This window comes from Lithobates pipiens, unplaced genomic scaffold, assembly GCF_037356315.1.
Source record: "Lithobates pipiens isolate NorthernLeopardFrog02 unplaced genomic scaffold, aLitPip1_a1.2 Scaffold_18, whole genome shotgun sequence".
Classification (NCBI taxonomy): Eukaryota; Metazoa; Chordata; class Amphibia; order Anura; family Ranidae; genus Lithobates; species Lithobates pipiens.
In genome coordinates this window covers 209,210,669-209,225,240 of record NW_027507758.1, presented here as the reverse complement: position 1 = coordinate 209,225,240, position 14,572 = coordinate 209,210,669, and the positions used below count along the sequence as shown (strand labels likewise).

The following is a 14,572-nucleotide window of genomic DNA, read 5'->3' as shown; positions in this document are numbered from 1 at the left end:
ACAGGAAGACCTCAGCCAGGACGAGGCTCTGGCAAGTGGCACATAGGAGGAGGAGGGGAAGGTGGCAGCCGGGAGGTGGCAGGGCCCAGTAACACCCAGTCTCAGGTGCCTCCCCTCATCCTTCCTTATAAAAGGCCCAGGAAGGGGACTAAAACAGAGGAGTCAGCACGGGCCCTCATCAAGGAGGCTAATGGCACCCTGAAATCCCCCCTCGATGCTGTAGAGGCCTATGGAATCTACATAGCCTCCAATTTACAGCAAATGGAGGAGGGCCAACAGCGCAAATGTGAACAAAACATCCACAAGGGGTTGGGTGGCAAAATAACTGATGACGACCACCTGTGTGCGCTCCCCCATCCTCCTCCTCCTGCCACAGGTCCACATCCAAAGCCACAGCCTCCAGGGAAGGCTGCAGGGAAGGCTGTACGGGAGACAAGAAAGTGATTGCCTGCCTTCAGTCTGGTCTGAAGAACACACAGCCTGTTGTAGTGCCACAGCCTGGGTACATATATCATCTGCTGCTCCTCCTGTTCTCTGGGATTCCTGGACCAGACTGACCTCCTTTCTATATGGACTTCTCAAGCTACCAAGTTTTTGAGCCACAAAATTCATGTGTGCCTTGGGGGCCAAAGGCTTCACAAATTCAAGCACTTTCTCCAGCGCTGCCTTCATATTTATTTTGTTTTTATGATGTCAAATAAATTGTGATTTTATTTCAAGGAAATACTTTCCTATGTGTTTTTCTTCAAATAACAAATATAAAATGTTTGGGTGAGTAGGCAGGTACATTTAAAAAATAAAATGTCAAAATTGACAAGGGACACCAACAAACAGGTTTACAAATACAACATAATAATGGTGCTGTGGAAATGTGACATAAAAAACTAAAAATGAGAGCACGAGAAAATAATACAATCCAAAAGTTTACATTAATGAAAAAAAAGGACTTTACAAAAAAAAAAACATATATTATATAGATCTGGCTTAAATTAAAATAAAGATTATTATGGCGCTATCTCCATTACAAACGCTAGTTTTACCAGACCGAGCGGTTCCGTCTCGTACTGGATTCTGAGCATGTGTGATTTTTTTGGCATGTCAGAATTGCATACACACGATCGGAATTACCGATAGAAAGTTTTTCCGTCAGGAAAATTGAGAACATGCTATCAATTTTTGGCTGGTGGAAATTCGGACAGCTAAATTCCGATGGAGCATACACACGGTCGCATTTTCCAGTGAAAAGCTCTCATCGGTCTTTTTCTGTCCGGAATTCCGATCATGTGTACGCGGCATTAGGATCCTCTGAAGAGGAAAATAAGTATCTTCCAATATTAGGGAAGATCTCCATGATTACCAACATCATAGCAATAATCTTTTAAATGGTAGAAGAAAAACCTGTTCGTATGAAATACAGGGACAGAAGTGTTCTACCCTTGACGGCTTCATCTGACTAGCCGTATCTTTCTTTTTACCTCCCAGGAAGGAAGACAGACATTCTTTTGGAAGGGTTTTAGTTTGTTGTATACCATTAACCCCTTAGAACCCTTAGAGGGGTTCCTGGTCCCTTTGTCACTCATCGCTTACAGTACAAAGCAGAGACATTACCAGCAAAAGAATGTTATAGGCTATAGTACAGTACAATAACTGCTATTAATCCTAGCTAAACAGTACAATGTTGTCAACAAAAGGGGATGCCTGTGTCACCAACCTGACCAGCAACCACTCTGCTCTGTCCCTCCACCGCCAGACTTCAGGTTCTCCTGTATAGCTTAAAGTACTTCCTTCATGTGTGGCCAGTAACTGACGCCGTTTAGCCACGCCCCCACGCAAAAATGCCCCCCTTCCCACTAGGGAAGTGTATGAGTGCTGGCAACATGGCCGCCGGCGGCGGGGGGGGTAAAACGGCAGCGAATTGACCCCAAAAACAAAACTTTTCCCCCATTTTTGTTTATTATTTAAGAAAAAAAGAACCAGCGGGCTGGCATTCAAAGGAACAAAACGCCACTCTGGGGCCCAGGAGGAGATCAGAACCCCCCCCCCCCATACCTGAGGGCCTGAGCTGGCTTGAACAGAGAGGAGAGTGAAGGCTTCTGCTGTTCCCAGCGTCAGAATGGTGAGCGCTCAATACAGCCTGCAGTGGTGACACATAGACATGACATGACAACATAAATACATGGAAGGAGAGATTCCTTGCAGAAAATCTCCCCTACCTTTCTGCTGCAGGGCTTTATCAGAGATAAAAAGCCCAATCTTCACCCTTCGCGGTAGGCTCCGAGACCTTGAAAAGGAACCTTCAGGCTGCGTACACACGGGCGGACTGTTCGCTCAACTTTGTCCGCTGAACAGTGTTTCAGCAGACAGTCCGCCCGTGTGTGGGCTTTCAGCGGACAGTTTCAGCGGACAGTTTGACGGACAAAGTCTTTCGCAAATTCCGAAAAACTGTCCGCTGAAACTTTGTTTGAGCGAACAGTCCGCCCGTGTGTAGGCTACTTTCGAAATGAGCAAACTGTTCCCGCTCGGAGGAAAGTCTGCTCATTTCGAGCGCGTGTCAAGGTAGGCGGGGCCCGCGACGGAGACGTCGCGGGCTCCGCCGCCTGGAATGGACTTAAAGGGGAACCCCAACGCCGAAAAAAATCCCCCAAAGTCCACAACAGACCCTTGTCCGAGCACGCTACCCGGCCGGCCAGGAAAGGGGGGCGAGCGAGCGCGCCCCCCCTCCTGAGCCGTACCAGGCCGCGTGCCCTCAACATGGGGGGTGCCTTGGGGAAGGGGGGGCCGCGCGGCCCCCCCACCCCAAAGCACCTTGTCCCCATGTTGATGAGGACAAGGGCCTCTTCCCGACAACCCTGGCCGTTGGTTGTCAGGGTCTGCGGGCGGGGGGCTTATCGGAATCCGGGAGCCCCCTTTAATAAGGGGCCCCCGGATACCGGCCCCCCACCCTATGTGAATGAGTATGGGGTACAATGTACCCCTACCCATTCACCTGTAAAATAAAAGTACCCAAAAAAAAACACAACACACGAGAAAAAATATTTTATTGCACAGCTCCGGGGGTCTTCCGTCTTCGGGGGTCTTCTCGCCGGACTCCTCCGCTATCTTCGTGTAGCTCTTTTGCTAGCGGAGGAGTCCGGCTTTCTTCCTCCCCGCCGCCGGCCTCTTCTCCCGACTTCGGGGGTCTTGTCCCCCTCTTCGGTTCTTCTGCCGGGCCACCGCGCCTTCTTGTAGCTCTTTTGCAGGCGGTGGCCCGGTCTTCTGTCGCCGCTGTCGCCGTCGCCGCCTTCCGTTCTTCTTCTTCTTCTTGTTGTTCTTCTTCTTCTCCAGGAGATGTTGACACGACGCTCTCTCCGGCCGGAATGCCAGAGCCGCCCTGCGCTGCCACTTATATAGTGACAATGGGGCGGTGTCACATGGTATATGTCACATGGGTTGGTCACATGGGTTGATGTCACATGGTGACCCCGCCCCTTACGATGTCATAGTCCCCATGTGACATCAACCCATGTGACCAACCCATGTGACATATACCATGTGACACCGCCCCATTGGCACTATATAAGTGGCAGCACAGCGCGGCTCTGGCATTCCGGCCGGAGAGAGCGACGTGTCAACATCTCCTGGAGAAGAAGAAGAAGAAGAAGAAGAAGATGAAGAAGAAGAAGAAGAAGAAGAAGAAGAAGAAGAAGAAGAAGAAGAAGAACGGAAGGCGGCGACAGAAGACCGGGCCACCACCTCTAAAAGAGCTAGAAGAAGGCGCGGTGGCCCGGCAGAAGAACCGAAGAGGGGGACAAGACCCCCGAAGTCGGAAGAAGAGGCCGGCGGCGGGGAGGAAGAAAGCCGGACTCCTCCGCTAGCAAAAGAGCTACACGAAGATAGCGGAGGAGTCCGGAGAAGACCCCCGAAGACGGAAGACCCCCGGAGCTGTGCAATAAAATATTTTAACCCTGTGTTGTGTTTTTTTTTTGTACTTTTTTTCACAGGTGAATGGGTAGGGGTACATTGTACCCCATACTCATTCACATAGGGTGGGGGGCCGGTATCCGGGGGCCCCCTTATTAAAGGGGGCTCCCGGATTCCGATAAGCCCCCCGCCCGCAGACCCCGACAACCAACGGCCAGGGTTGTCGGGAAGAGGCCCTTGTCCTCATCAACATGGGGACAAGGTGCTTTGGGGTGGGGGGGCCGCGCGGCCCCCCCTTCCCCAAGGCACCCCTCATGTTGAGGGCACGCGGCCTGGTACGGCTCAGGGGGGGCGCGCTCGCTCGCCCCCCCTTTCCTGGCCGGCCGGGTAGCGTGCTCGGACAAGGGTCTGTTGTGGACTTTGGGGGAACCCCCACGCCGATTTTTTCCGGCGTTGGGTGTCCCTTTAAGTCCATTCCAGGCGGCGGTGCCCGCGACGTCTCCTTCGCGGGCCCCGCCTACCTGTACACGCGCTCGAAATGGGCGGACTTGCCTCCGCCTTACGTGGGCGAGTCCGTTCATTTCAAAAGTTGAGTGAACTGTTTGGCAAACAGTTCGCTGAAACAGTCCGCTCGTGTGTGGGCAAGTCCGCTCATGCAAATTTTGAGCGGACTGTTGTGGCAACTGTTTGACGAACAAAGTTTCAGCGAACAGTCCCCGCGTGTGTACGCGGCCTCAGGATCAGGGGTACACTCAGGTAATCCCGCAATCCTGGACCTGCGAGAAGACCCTGCCAGTAACCTTTTATTGGCCTTACTACCAAAAAGTACTGGATCCCAGGGCCCAGCTTAAAAGCATTTGCAAGCAAAACCTCATGTCTTTGGATGAGGAGGCCCGGGTACCGTTCATTTAGTCCATTACAGAGACATCAGAACAGATCCAGTCAGGATGGCTGGCTCTCATCAAAGGATTACTGCCCGTGAAGCTCAGTACACACATCCTTACACATGCCCAACACCTTAGACACTGGCGAAAAAACTGAGGACTCCCAGTAGTGGGAGGGGTTATATGGGGGAAGTTCACGCCTTAAGGGGTGTGCCAGTGTCCAACACCCGATAGTCCGATATAACCCACATAGTTATTACTATGGTGCTGTGTCCCCTGATGTAAGAAAAGAAATAGATTTTTTGACTGGAGCTACACTTTAAAAATGTACCAGTTCAAAATTACAAACAGATTCTACTTAACACAACAAACCTACACAGTCCCTGTCTTGTTTGCACCGCCTGTATACTGCTGTTCTGAGTATATAGGGCCTGGGGGCCCCACGCCTTTCCTTTTTTTAATTTGGGTACGGGGTTCCCTTTAATATCCGTACAAGACCCAAAGGGGCTGGTAATGGGCAAGGGGGTTACCCATGCCATTTTTCTCAATGATTTTCATCCGTATTGCCAGAACTAGATATTACATTAAAACCACAAGCAGTTTTAAATGACTTTTTTTTGTGTTAAATGTAATTTTGTGCAGGGACTGTTCTAAACACGGGAAACACGTGGCACTTCACAGGCATACTATAGACACCCCCCAGGCACGATATTTAAAGGAATATTTCACTTTTTTTTCACTTTAATTGTCATTAATCAGTTCTCCCCAAAAAATGGACGTTTAAAAAAAAAAATTGACATTGACCCATTTCCCCTGGGACAGGAGCCGGGTCCCCAAACCCTTTTTAGGACAATATCTTGCATATTAGTCATTAAAATTAGCACTTTTTGTTTTGAACGTTCGAGTCCCATAGACTTCAATGGGGTTCTAAAGTTTGCACAAATTTTCGGTCCGTTCGAAAGTTCTGGTGCGAACCGAATCGGGGGGTGTTCGGCTCATCCCTATTGGCCACACACAAGCACACCAGTCCGACAGATTTGAACGTGATGGCGTACAACCGGACTAGAATAAGGAAGCTCATAGCCAATAGCTGCCTCAGTGTCGGTTTTTGGCTGTCGGAAAAGCATACAGACGAACTGATTTTTCGACCGGACTCAAGTCCATCGGAAAGATTTGAAACATGTTTTTATTTCTAGGTCCATCTGACTATTGGTACACCCATACACGATTGTAATATCTGATGGATTCATTTAGTCAGACCTAGGACTTTAACTGTGAGTTTTTGTACTTTTAGCAGTGTGTGTCTTTAAAAAAATTTTTTTTAATTGTGTTGGCCATTTTCTTTGTGTTTCTCAGAGGGCAATTCATGCCTCCGCCCCCCACCCCCCCCAATGTTTTGGGTTTTATTGCTTTAGCTGAATTTTGTATTGTATTGCCAGCAGTAGAAAAGAAGGCTTTGGTTGACCTCCTTGAATCATCTTTTTGCAGGAGTATCAGTGGTCTGACTGCCCAGGGGATATGGGAGTCAAGGGGTTTCCTTCCCATTTGCAATATGAGGGTTTATCCCATGTTTTCCAGGACAAAAGGTTTTTAAAATTGTTGAAGTCTCCTATATGATGATAGCCATAGATTTTTTAAATGTCTTGACAGCCATAATATGAAGTTCAGGGAAGATGACGCTAAGCTTCCCCTCCCCCTTCCTATCCATTGATTTGTAAATAAACCAGTTAGATGGGTTTATTAGAGGCAAGCAGAATGCATGCAGCAGGAAGTTGGTGGGAGAGGCTTGGGGTCTTTTGAAAACAAACATGTTAACACAAAGGGACTTGTGTTTGGAAGGATGATGGAAAATCACGTTGGTTTTTATATTTAATTCCAGTTGTCTTGTAAAGTTTTATACTGTAATATAACTGGCCTGTGCTCTTAGTCTGCGCTTGACTAGCAAATAATTAATAAAAGTTACAATATGGATGATTTGTAGTCCTGAGTATCTTGGTATTCTAACCATTTGAGCCAAGTTGATGTAAAGTTTGTCATTCTTTCTTGTGAGATACTTTTGAGTTCCTCAATGGTTTCTATAGAGTTGATTCTTCTGAACCATTCCTTTTTCGATGGAAGTGAGGTTGAACGCCAGTGGCAGGGGATACAATGTCTCGCAGCATTTGTCATAATCATGGTTAGGGAATTTAAATACTTTTTTTGGGGGATTGTGTTGTTGTGTAATAGGAAGTGAGCTGGGTCAAAGTTTAGTGTTTCTGAGGTTACTGATGTAATGGTTTCATGAACCATTTTCCAAAATGCTTGAATTTGTGGACAGGACCACCAAATGTGTATCAACGAGCCCTCCTCTCTATTACACCTCCAGCATCTGTTGGAAATCTGGGGGTAGAATTTATGTAAGATATTGGGCGTTCTATACCATCTTGATAGAATCTTGAACCCGCATTACTGGGTAGCGACATTAACCAGTTGCCGACCGCCGCACGCCGATGTACGTCGGCAGAATGGCACGGGCAGGCATATTGGCGTACAGGTTCCCCCCCGGTGCCCCCCCCCGGTACCATCAGCAGTCGGATTCCGTGCAGGAGCGATCCGGGATGAGGGGGCGGCCATTCATTCATGGCTACCCCCTCGCGATCGCTCCTGACGAATGAAATGCTAGCACTACATCACTTCCTCTCCTGTAATGTAAACACACGCAGAGGAAGTGATGTAATCTCTCCTCGTGTCGGTCTTTTTCGTTCCGGCACAGAGGAGAGAGGATCAGTGAGTTGCACCTAACACTACACTACACAGTAGAACACGCCAGGCACACTTTCACCCCCCCTTCACCCCCCGATCACCCCTTAATCACCCCTGCACCCCCAGTCACAGTGACTCCAATTGCATTTATTTTTTATTTTTTTATTATTGCATTGGTGTCATTTGTGACTGCAATAACTGTTAGGGCAGTTAGGGTTAGCCCCTTTTAGGTCTAGGGTACCCCCCTAACCCCCAATAAAGGTTTAACCCCGTGATCACCCCCCGGCGCCAGTGTCACTAATAAGCGATTGTTTTTCTGATCGCTGTATTAGTGTCACAGGTGACGCTAGTTAGGCAGGTAGGTATTTAGGTTCGCCGCAGCTTTTTATAGCGTCAGGGACCCCCATATACTACCGCATAAAGTCCCCTGATTGTCCCCTAGTTAACCCTTTCACCAGTGATCACCATATAACTGTTACAGGTGACGCTGGTTGGTTAGTTATTTTTTTATAGTTTCAGGGCACCCGCCATTTATTACCTAATAAAGGTTTAACCCCCTGATCACCTGACGGGTGATATAAGTTTGAGGGACAGATAGGGTCTGCGTCGCCCCAGGCAGCGTCAGGTTAGTGCCAGTACCGCTAACACCCACGCGCAAGGCATACGCCTCCCTTAGTAATATAGTATCTGAAAAGATCAATATCTGATCTGATCAGATCTATATTAGCGTCGCTAGCAGTTAAGGTTTCCCAAAAACGCATTGTTAGCAGGATCAGCCCAGATACCTGCTAGCACCTGCATTTAGCCCCTCCGCCAAGCCCAGCCCACCCAAGTGCAGTATCGATCGATCACTGTCACTTACAAAACACAACACACATAACTGCAGCGTTCACAGAGTCAGGCTTGATCCCTGCGATCGCTAACAGTTTTTTTTGTAGCGTTTTGATACAGTCGCTGACAGCCTAGGGGCTTTTTTACCTGTGAGTCTCACTAGTGTACCACTAAATTTAGAGCCCAAAATGGCAAAGCGAAGGTACACTAGTGAAGAGGCCTACACGTTTCTGAGCATGACAGATAGTGAGGAGGAAGTCACTCATCAGTCAGGCTAAGAATACGATCCTGTAGAGGACAGCGGCTCCATGACAGACTTCTTCTGTTGTTGAGGTGCAGGAACCGCAGGTCCCTCATATGGAGCAGAGACGTACTAGAGTCGCTCATCCTTCTGGTGAACTGGCAAGCACCAGCGGCCTAGTACACCGTGGGTGTACATCCAGCACTGCAGTAGCACGTGGTGACGTGGCGAGTCCCATAAGTGCAGTTCAAGCTGGCGAGGTGGCAAGCACAAGTAGTGTCCCGCTGCCACCAAGACGAAGAGAAAGACAGGCCCGTCATACCCATAGTGCCCTTCCTGCAGAATTCGCCAATCCTGATTGGGTGCCCACCACTTCTGCAGAACCCATACTTCCCCCATTCACTGGCCAACCTGGCATTAATGTGGAAACAGTTGATTTTACGCCACTTGATTTTTACTCACTGTTTTTCACCGAAGATCTCTATAGATCTATTGTGGACCAAAGCAATTTGTACGCTGGTCAACACATCGCCACTATTCCCCGGTCCGCCCTTGCCAGACATTGGAAACCAATTACAGGTTCCGCATTTAAGATCTTTCTGGGCCTCTCCCTCAACATGGGCATAACCAAAAAGAGTGAGTTGCGGTCATATTGGTCCACTGACCCAATTCACCATATGCACGTGTTCTCTGCTTCCATGTCCAAGGCACGATATGAGCAGATTTTGCGGTTCATGCACTTCAACGACAATGAACTTTGTCGTCCTCGTGGAGACCCTGCATACGATTGGCTCTACAAAATTCGGCCCCTCATAAACCACTTCAACCAACGTTTTGCAGACTTGTTTACTCCCCATCAAGTTGTCTGCGTTGATGAGTCCCTGATTACGTTTTCTGGTCGCTTGTCATTCAAACAATACATTCCCAACAAGCGTTCCAGATACGGGGTCAAGGTGTATAAGCTCTGTGGCAGGACCACAGGCTATATACGTAGTTTTATGGTTTATGAGGGTAAAGATAGTCACGTAGAGCCGGAGAACTGCCCTGACTACATAGGAAGCGCTGGCAAGATAGTGTGGGACATGGTGTCACCCTTATTCGGAAAGGGGTACCATTTATATGTGGACAATTATTACACGAGCGTGCCACTGTTTAGTCACTTGTTTGATCAGCAGATTAGAGCATGTGGCACCGTGCGACCTAATCGCCGGGGCTTTCCCCAGCGGCTTATAGATTCTCGTCTTAGGCTGGGGGAGAGAGCCTGCTTGCGGTGTAATAATTTGCTCGCTATGAAGTGGAGGGATAATAAGAATGTTTTCGTTCTTACCTCCCTTCATGCAGATACGATGGTCCAAATTCATACGGCGACTGGTGTTGTGGAGAAACCCCTCTGTGTCCACAAATATAACAAAAATATGGGAGGGGTGGACCTCAATGACCAGTTGTTGGCGCCGTACCTAGTTGCCCGTAAGGCCAGACGCTGGTACAAAAAAGTGTCTGTTTATTTATTCCAATTGGCTATGCTGAATGCTTATGTGCTACACAAAGCTTCAGGACGGACTGGATCCTTCCTTAAATTCCAGGAGGATATCGTCAGAGCCCTTCTGTATCCAGACGGTGCTCCACCTCACCTTCCCCAACCAAATGCAGTAAGCTGCATGAGAGGCATTATCCTTATGTCCTCCCGCGTACCCCTACCCAACGAGCCCCCCAAAGAAAATGTCATGTCTGCAGAAAGCATGGATATAGGCGTGACACCCGTCATTATTGTCCCCTCTGTCCTGACAATCCTGGTCTTTGCATTGGTGAATGTTTTGAACGCTACCATGAACGAGTTGAGTTTTAGAGTAGGGTACAGCATTGCACAGGCTAGGCACACATTCAAGATGCCATCGCATTTTGAGAGACCCAAACCGCTGGAACCGTTACAACAGAACTGTTAAAGTTACATAAAAAAGTGTATAAAAAAAAAGTTAAAAACCAAAAAAAATATAAAATAAAATAAACAAAAATAGTTGTCATTTTATTGTTCTCTCTCTCTCTATTCTCTCTCTATTGTTCTGCTCCTTTGTACTGTATTCTATTCTGCAATGTTTTATTGTTAACCATTTTTTGTTTTCAGGTATGCCATTCAGCTGTAGCGTGGATTTATTTATCTTGACAGCAACAGCGTTTGCTCCCACGATACATAAAGCCGTGACTCCAGCACTGTCGGAGGTGATTTCACCACCACAGTTAAAAAAAGAGCATATATGCCGAAGCATGGAGGCAGAAGGGGTGGAGGAGCAATTTGCTCCTAACTTTTGCGGGAGGATGCCCCCATGCTTCGGCATATATAAATGGTGCATGTATGCCCACCATTAGAAGTGGGTGGATGAAAGGAGGTATTCTAATGGTGGGCATACCCACCGATCAATATTTTTTTTTTTCGTTCAGCCCACAGGCTGCATGAAAAAAAAATTACAATATATGCCCAACCAGTTCCAGCAATGTACTGGTATGTTGCTGGAATTTGAGTGCTTATACCAGAATAATGCCTGCAGGTTTAGGTATCATCTTGGTATCATTCTTTTCAGCCAGCGGTCGGCTTTTATGTAAAAGCAATCCTAGCGGTTAATTAGCCTCTAGACTGCTTTTACAAGCAGTGGGAGGGAATGTCCCCCCCCACCGTCTTCCATGGTTTTCTCAGGCTCTCCTGTCCCAACAGGGAACCTGAGAATGCAGCCGGTGGTTCCGCCAGCTGACCATAGAGCTGATCAGAGACCAGAATGGCTCCAATCATCTCTATGGCCTAAGAAACCGTAAGCTACGAGCATTTCATGACTTAGATTTTGCAGGATGTAAACAGCGCCATTGGGAAATTGGGAAAGCATTTTATCACACCGATCTTGGTGTGGTCAGATGCTTTGAGGACAGAGGAGAGATCTAGGGTCTGATAGACCCTCATTTTTTCAAAAAAGAGTACCTGTCACTACCTATTGCAATCATAGGGGATATTTACATTCCATGAGATAACAATAAAAATGATAAATATATATGTATATAAATGAAAGGAACAGTTTAAAAATAAAATAAAAAAGCAAAATAAATAATAAAAAAACAAAAAAAAACACCCCTGTCCCCCCCGCTAAGGCGCAACATTGAACACAAGCGTCGGTCTGGCGTCATATGTAAACAGCAATTGCACCATGCATGTGAGGTATCACCGCAAAGGTCAGATCAAGGGTACTCATTTTAGCAGTAGACCTCCTCCGTAAATCTAAAGTGGTCACCTGTAAAGGCATTTAAAGGCTTTTAAAAATGTATGTAGTTTGTCGCCGCTGCACATTTCTGCACAATTTTAAAGCGCGTCGTGTTTGGTATCCACGTACTCGGCCTAAGATCATATTTTTTATTTCATCAAACATTTGGGCAATATAGTGATTTTTAGTGCATTAAAATTAAAAAAAGTGTGTTTTTTCCCCAAAAAATGCGTTTGAAAAATTGCTGCGCAAATACCGTGTGAAAAAAAAATGAAACACCCACCATTTTAATCTGTAGGGCCTTTGCTTTAAAAAAAATACTTAATGTTTGGGGGTTCAAAGTAACTTTCTTGCAAAAAAAAATATTTTTTCATGTAAACAAAAAGTGTCAGAAAGGGCTTTGTCTTCAAGTGGTTAGAAGAGTGGGTGATGTGTGACATAAGCTTCTAAATGTTGTGCATAAAATGCCAGGACAGTTCAAAACCCCCCCAAATGACTCCATTTTAGAAAGTAGACACCCCAAGCTATTTGCTGAGAGGCATGTAGAGTCCATGGAATATTTTATATTTTGACAAAAGTTGCGGAAAAAAGACATTATTATTATTTTTTTTGTTTTTTGCACAAAGTTGTCATTAGATGATATATTGCTCAAACATGCCATGGTTATATGTGAAATTACACCCCAAAATACATTCTGTTGCTTCTCCTGAGTACGGGGATACCACAAGTATGAGACCTTTTGGGAGCCTAACCGCGTACGGTACCCCAAAATCCAAGCACCACCTTCAGGCTTTCTAAGGGTGTACATTTTTGATTTCATTCCCCACTGCCTATCACAGTTTCGGAGGCCATGGAATGCCCAGATAGCACAAAACCCTCCAAGCGACCCCATTTTGGAAAGGAGACACCCCAATCTATTTGCCGAGAGGCATGGTGAGTATTTTGCAGACCTTAATTTTTGGCACAAAGTTTTGAAAATTGAAAAAAAGAAAAAAAATATACATTTTTCATTTTCAAAAACAAATGAGAGCTGCAAAATACTCACCATGCCTCTTGGCAAATAGCTTGGGGTGTCTACTTTTCAAAATAGGGTAATTTGGGGGGGGGGGGGGGTTGTGCCATCTTGGCATTTTATGGCCATCAAAACTGTGATAGGAAGTGAGGCGTGAAATCAAAAATTTACGCCCTTAGAAATTCTGAATGCGCCCGATCTCATCTGATCTCGGATGCCAAGCAGGGTCAGGCCTGGTTAGTACCTGGATGGGAGAACGCCTGGAAATACCAGGCGTCGTAGGCTTTTTTTTAAATATGTTGTTGGCGTCGACGACCTGTTTCATTTTTCTGCTTGTTTGCCGAGGTGACCATCTTGGCGTTTGTCAAGAAGGTTGAGAGTGCCCAGCAAGATCGACTACGGCCACATCACCCTGAATGCGCCTGATCTCGTCTGATCTCGGATGCTGAGCAGGGTCGGGCCTGGTTAGTACCTGGATGGGAAACCGCCTGGGAATACCTGGTGCTGCAGGCTTTTTTTTAATATGTTGTTGACGTCGACGACCTGTTTTATTTTTCTGCTTGTTTGCTGAGGTGACCATCTTGGCGTTTGTGAAGAGGTTTGAGAGTGGCCAGCAAGATTGCCTACGGCCACATCACCCTGAACTAGCCCGATCTTGTCTGATCTCGGATGCTAAGCCGGGTCGGGCCTGGTTAGTACCTGGAAGGAAGACCGCCTGGGAATACCAGGTGCCGTAGGCTTTTTTTTAATATGTTGTTGGCATCAACGACCTGTTTTATTTTTCTGCTTGTTTGCCGAGGTGACCATCTTGGCATATTTCAAGAGGGTTAAGAGTGGCCAGAAAAATCGCCTACGGCCACATCACCCTGAATGAGCCTGAGCTCATCCTATCTTGGATGCTAAGCAGGATTGGGTCTGGTTAGTACCTGGATTGGAGACCGCCTGGGAATACCAGGTGCCGTAGGCTTTTTTTAATATGTTGTTGGCGTCAACGACCTGTTTTATTTTTCTGCTAGTTTGCCGAGGTGACCATCTTGGCGTTTGTCAAGAGCGTTCAGAGTGGCCAGCAAGATCACCTACGGCCACATCACCCTGAATGCGCCCAATCTTGTCTGATCTCAGATGCTAAGAAGGGCCGGACCAGGTTAGTTCCTGGATTGTAGACCGCCTGGGAATACCAGGTACCGTAAGCAGTTTTTTTATATGTTGTTGGCGTCGACGACCTGTTTTATTTTTCTGCTTGTTTGCCGAGGTGACCATCTTGGCATTTGTCAAGAGGGTTGAAAGTGGCCAGCAAGATCGCCTATGGCCACATCACCCTGAATGCGCCCCATCTCATCTGATCTCGGATGCTAAGCAGGGTTGTGTCTGGTTAGTACCAGGATGGAAGACAGCCTGGGAATACCAGGTGCCGTAGGCTTTTTTAAATATATTGTTGGCGTCGACGACCTTTTTTATTTTACCGCTTGTTTGCTGAGTTGACCATCTTGGCGTTTGTCAAGAGGGTTGAGAGTGGCCAGCAAGATTGCCTACAGCCACATCACACTGAATACGCCCAATTTAGTCTGATCTCGGATGCTAAGCAGGGTTGGGCCTCTTTAGTTCCTGGAGGGGAGACCGCCTGGGAATACCAGGTGCCGTAGGCTTTTTATTAATATGTTGTTGGCGTCGACGACCTGTTTTATTTCTCTGCTTGTTTGCTGAGGTGACCATCTTGGCG

The 14,572-nt window shown here is 47.1% G+C and overlaps 4 pseudogenes; all 4 read left to right on the top strand.

The window, feature by feature from the left end:
* Nucleotides 1-13,246: 13,246 nt before the first annotated feature.
* On the top strand, nucleotides 13,247-13,365 carry LOC143990967 (5S ribosomal RNA; annotated as a pseudogene).
* Nucleotides 13,366-13,473: 108 nt separating this feature from the next.
* Nucleotides 13,474-13,592, top strand: LOC143990606 (5S ribosomal RNA; annotated as a pseudogene).
* A 108-nt stretch (nucleotides 13,593-13,700) lies between these two features.
* LOC143990904 (5S ribosomal RNA) lies at nucleotides 13,701-13,819 on the top strand (annotated as a pseudogene).
* Nucleotides 13,820-14,153: 334 nt separating this feature from the next.
* On the top strand, nucleotides 14,154-14,272 carry LOC143990496 (5S ribosomal RNA; annotated as a pseudogene).
* Nucleotides 14,273-14,572: the final 300 nt, after the last annotated feature.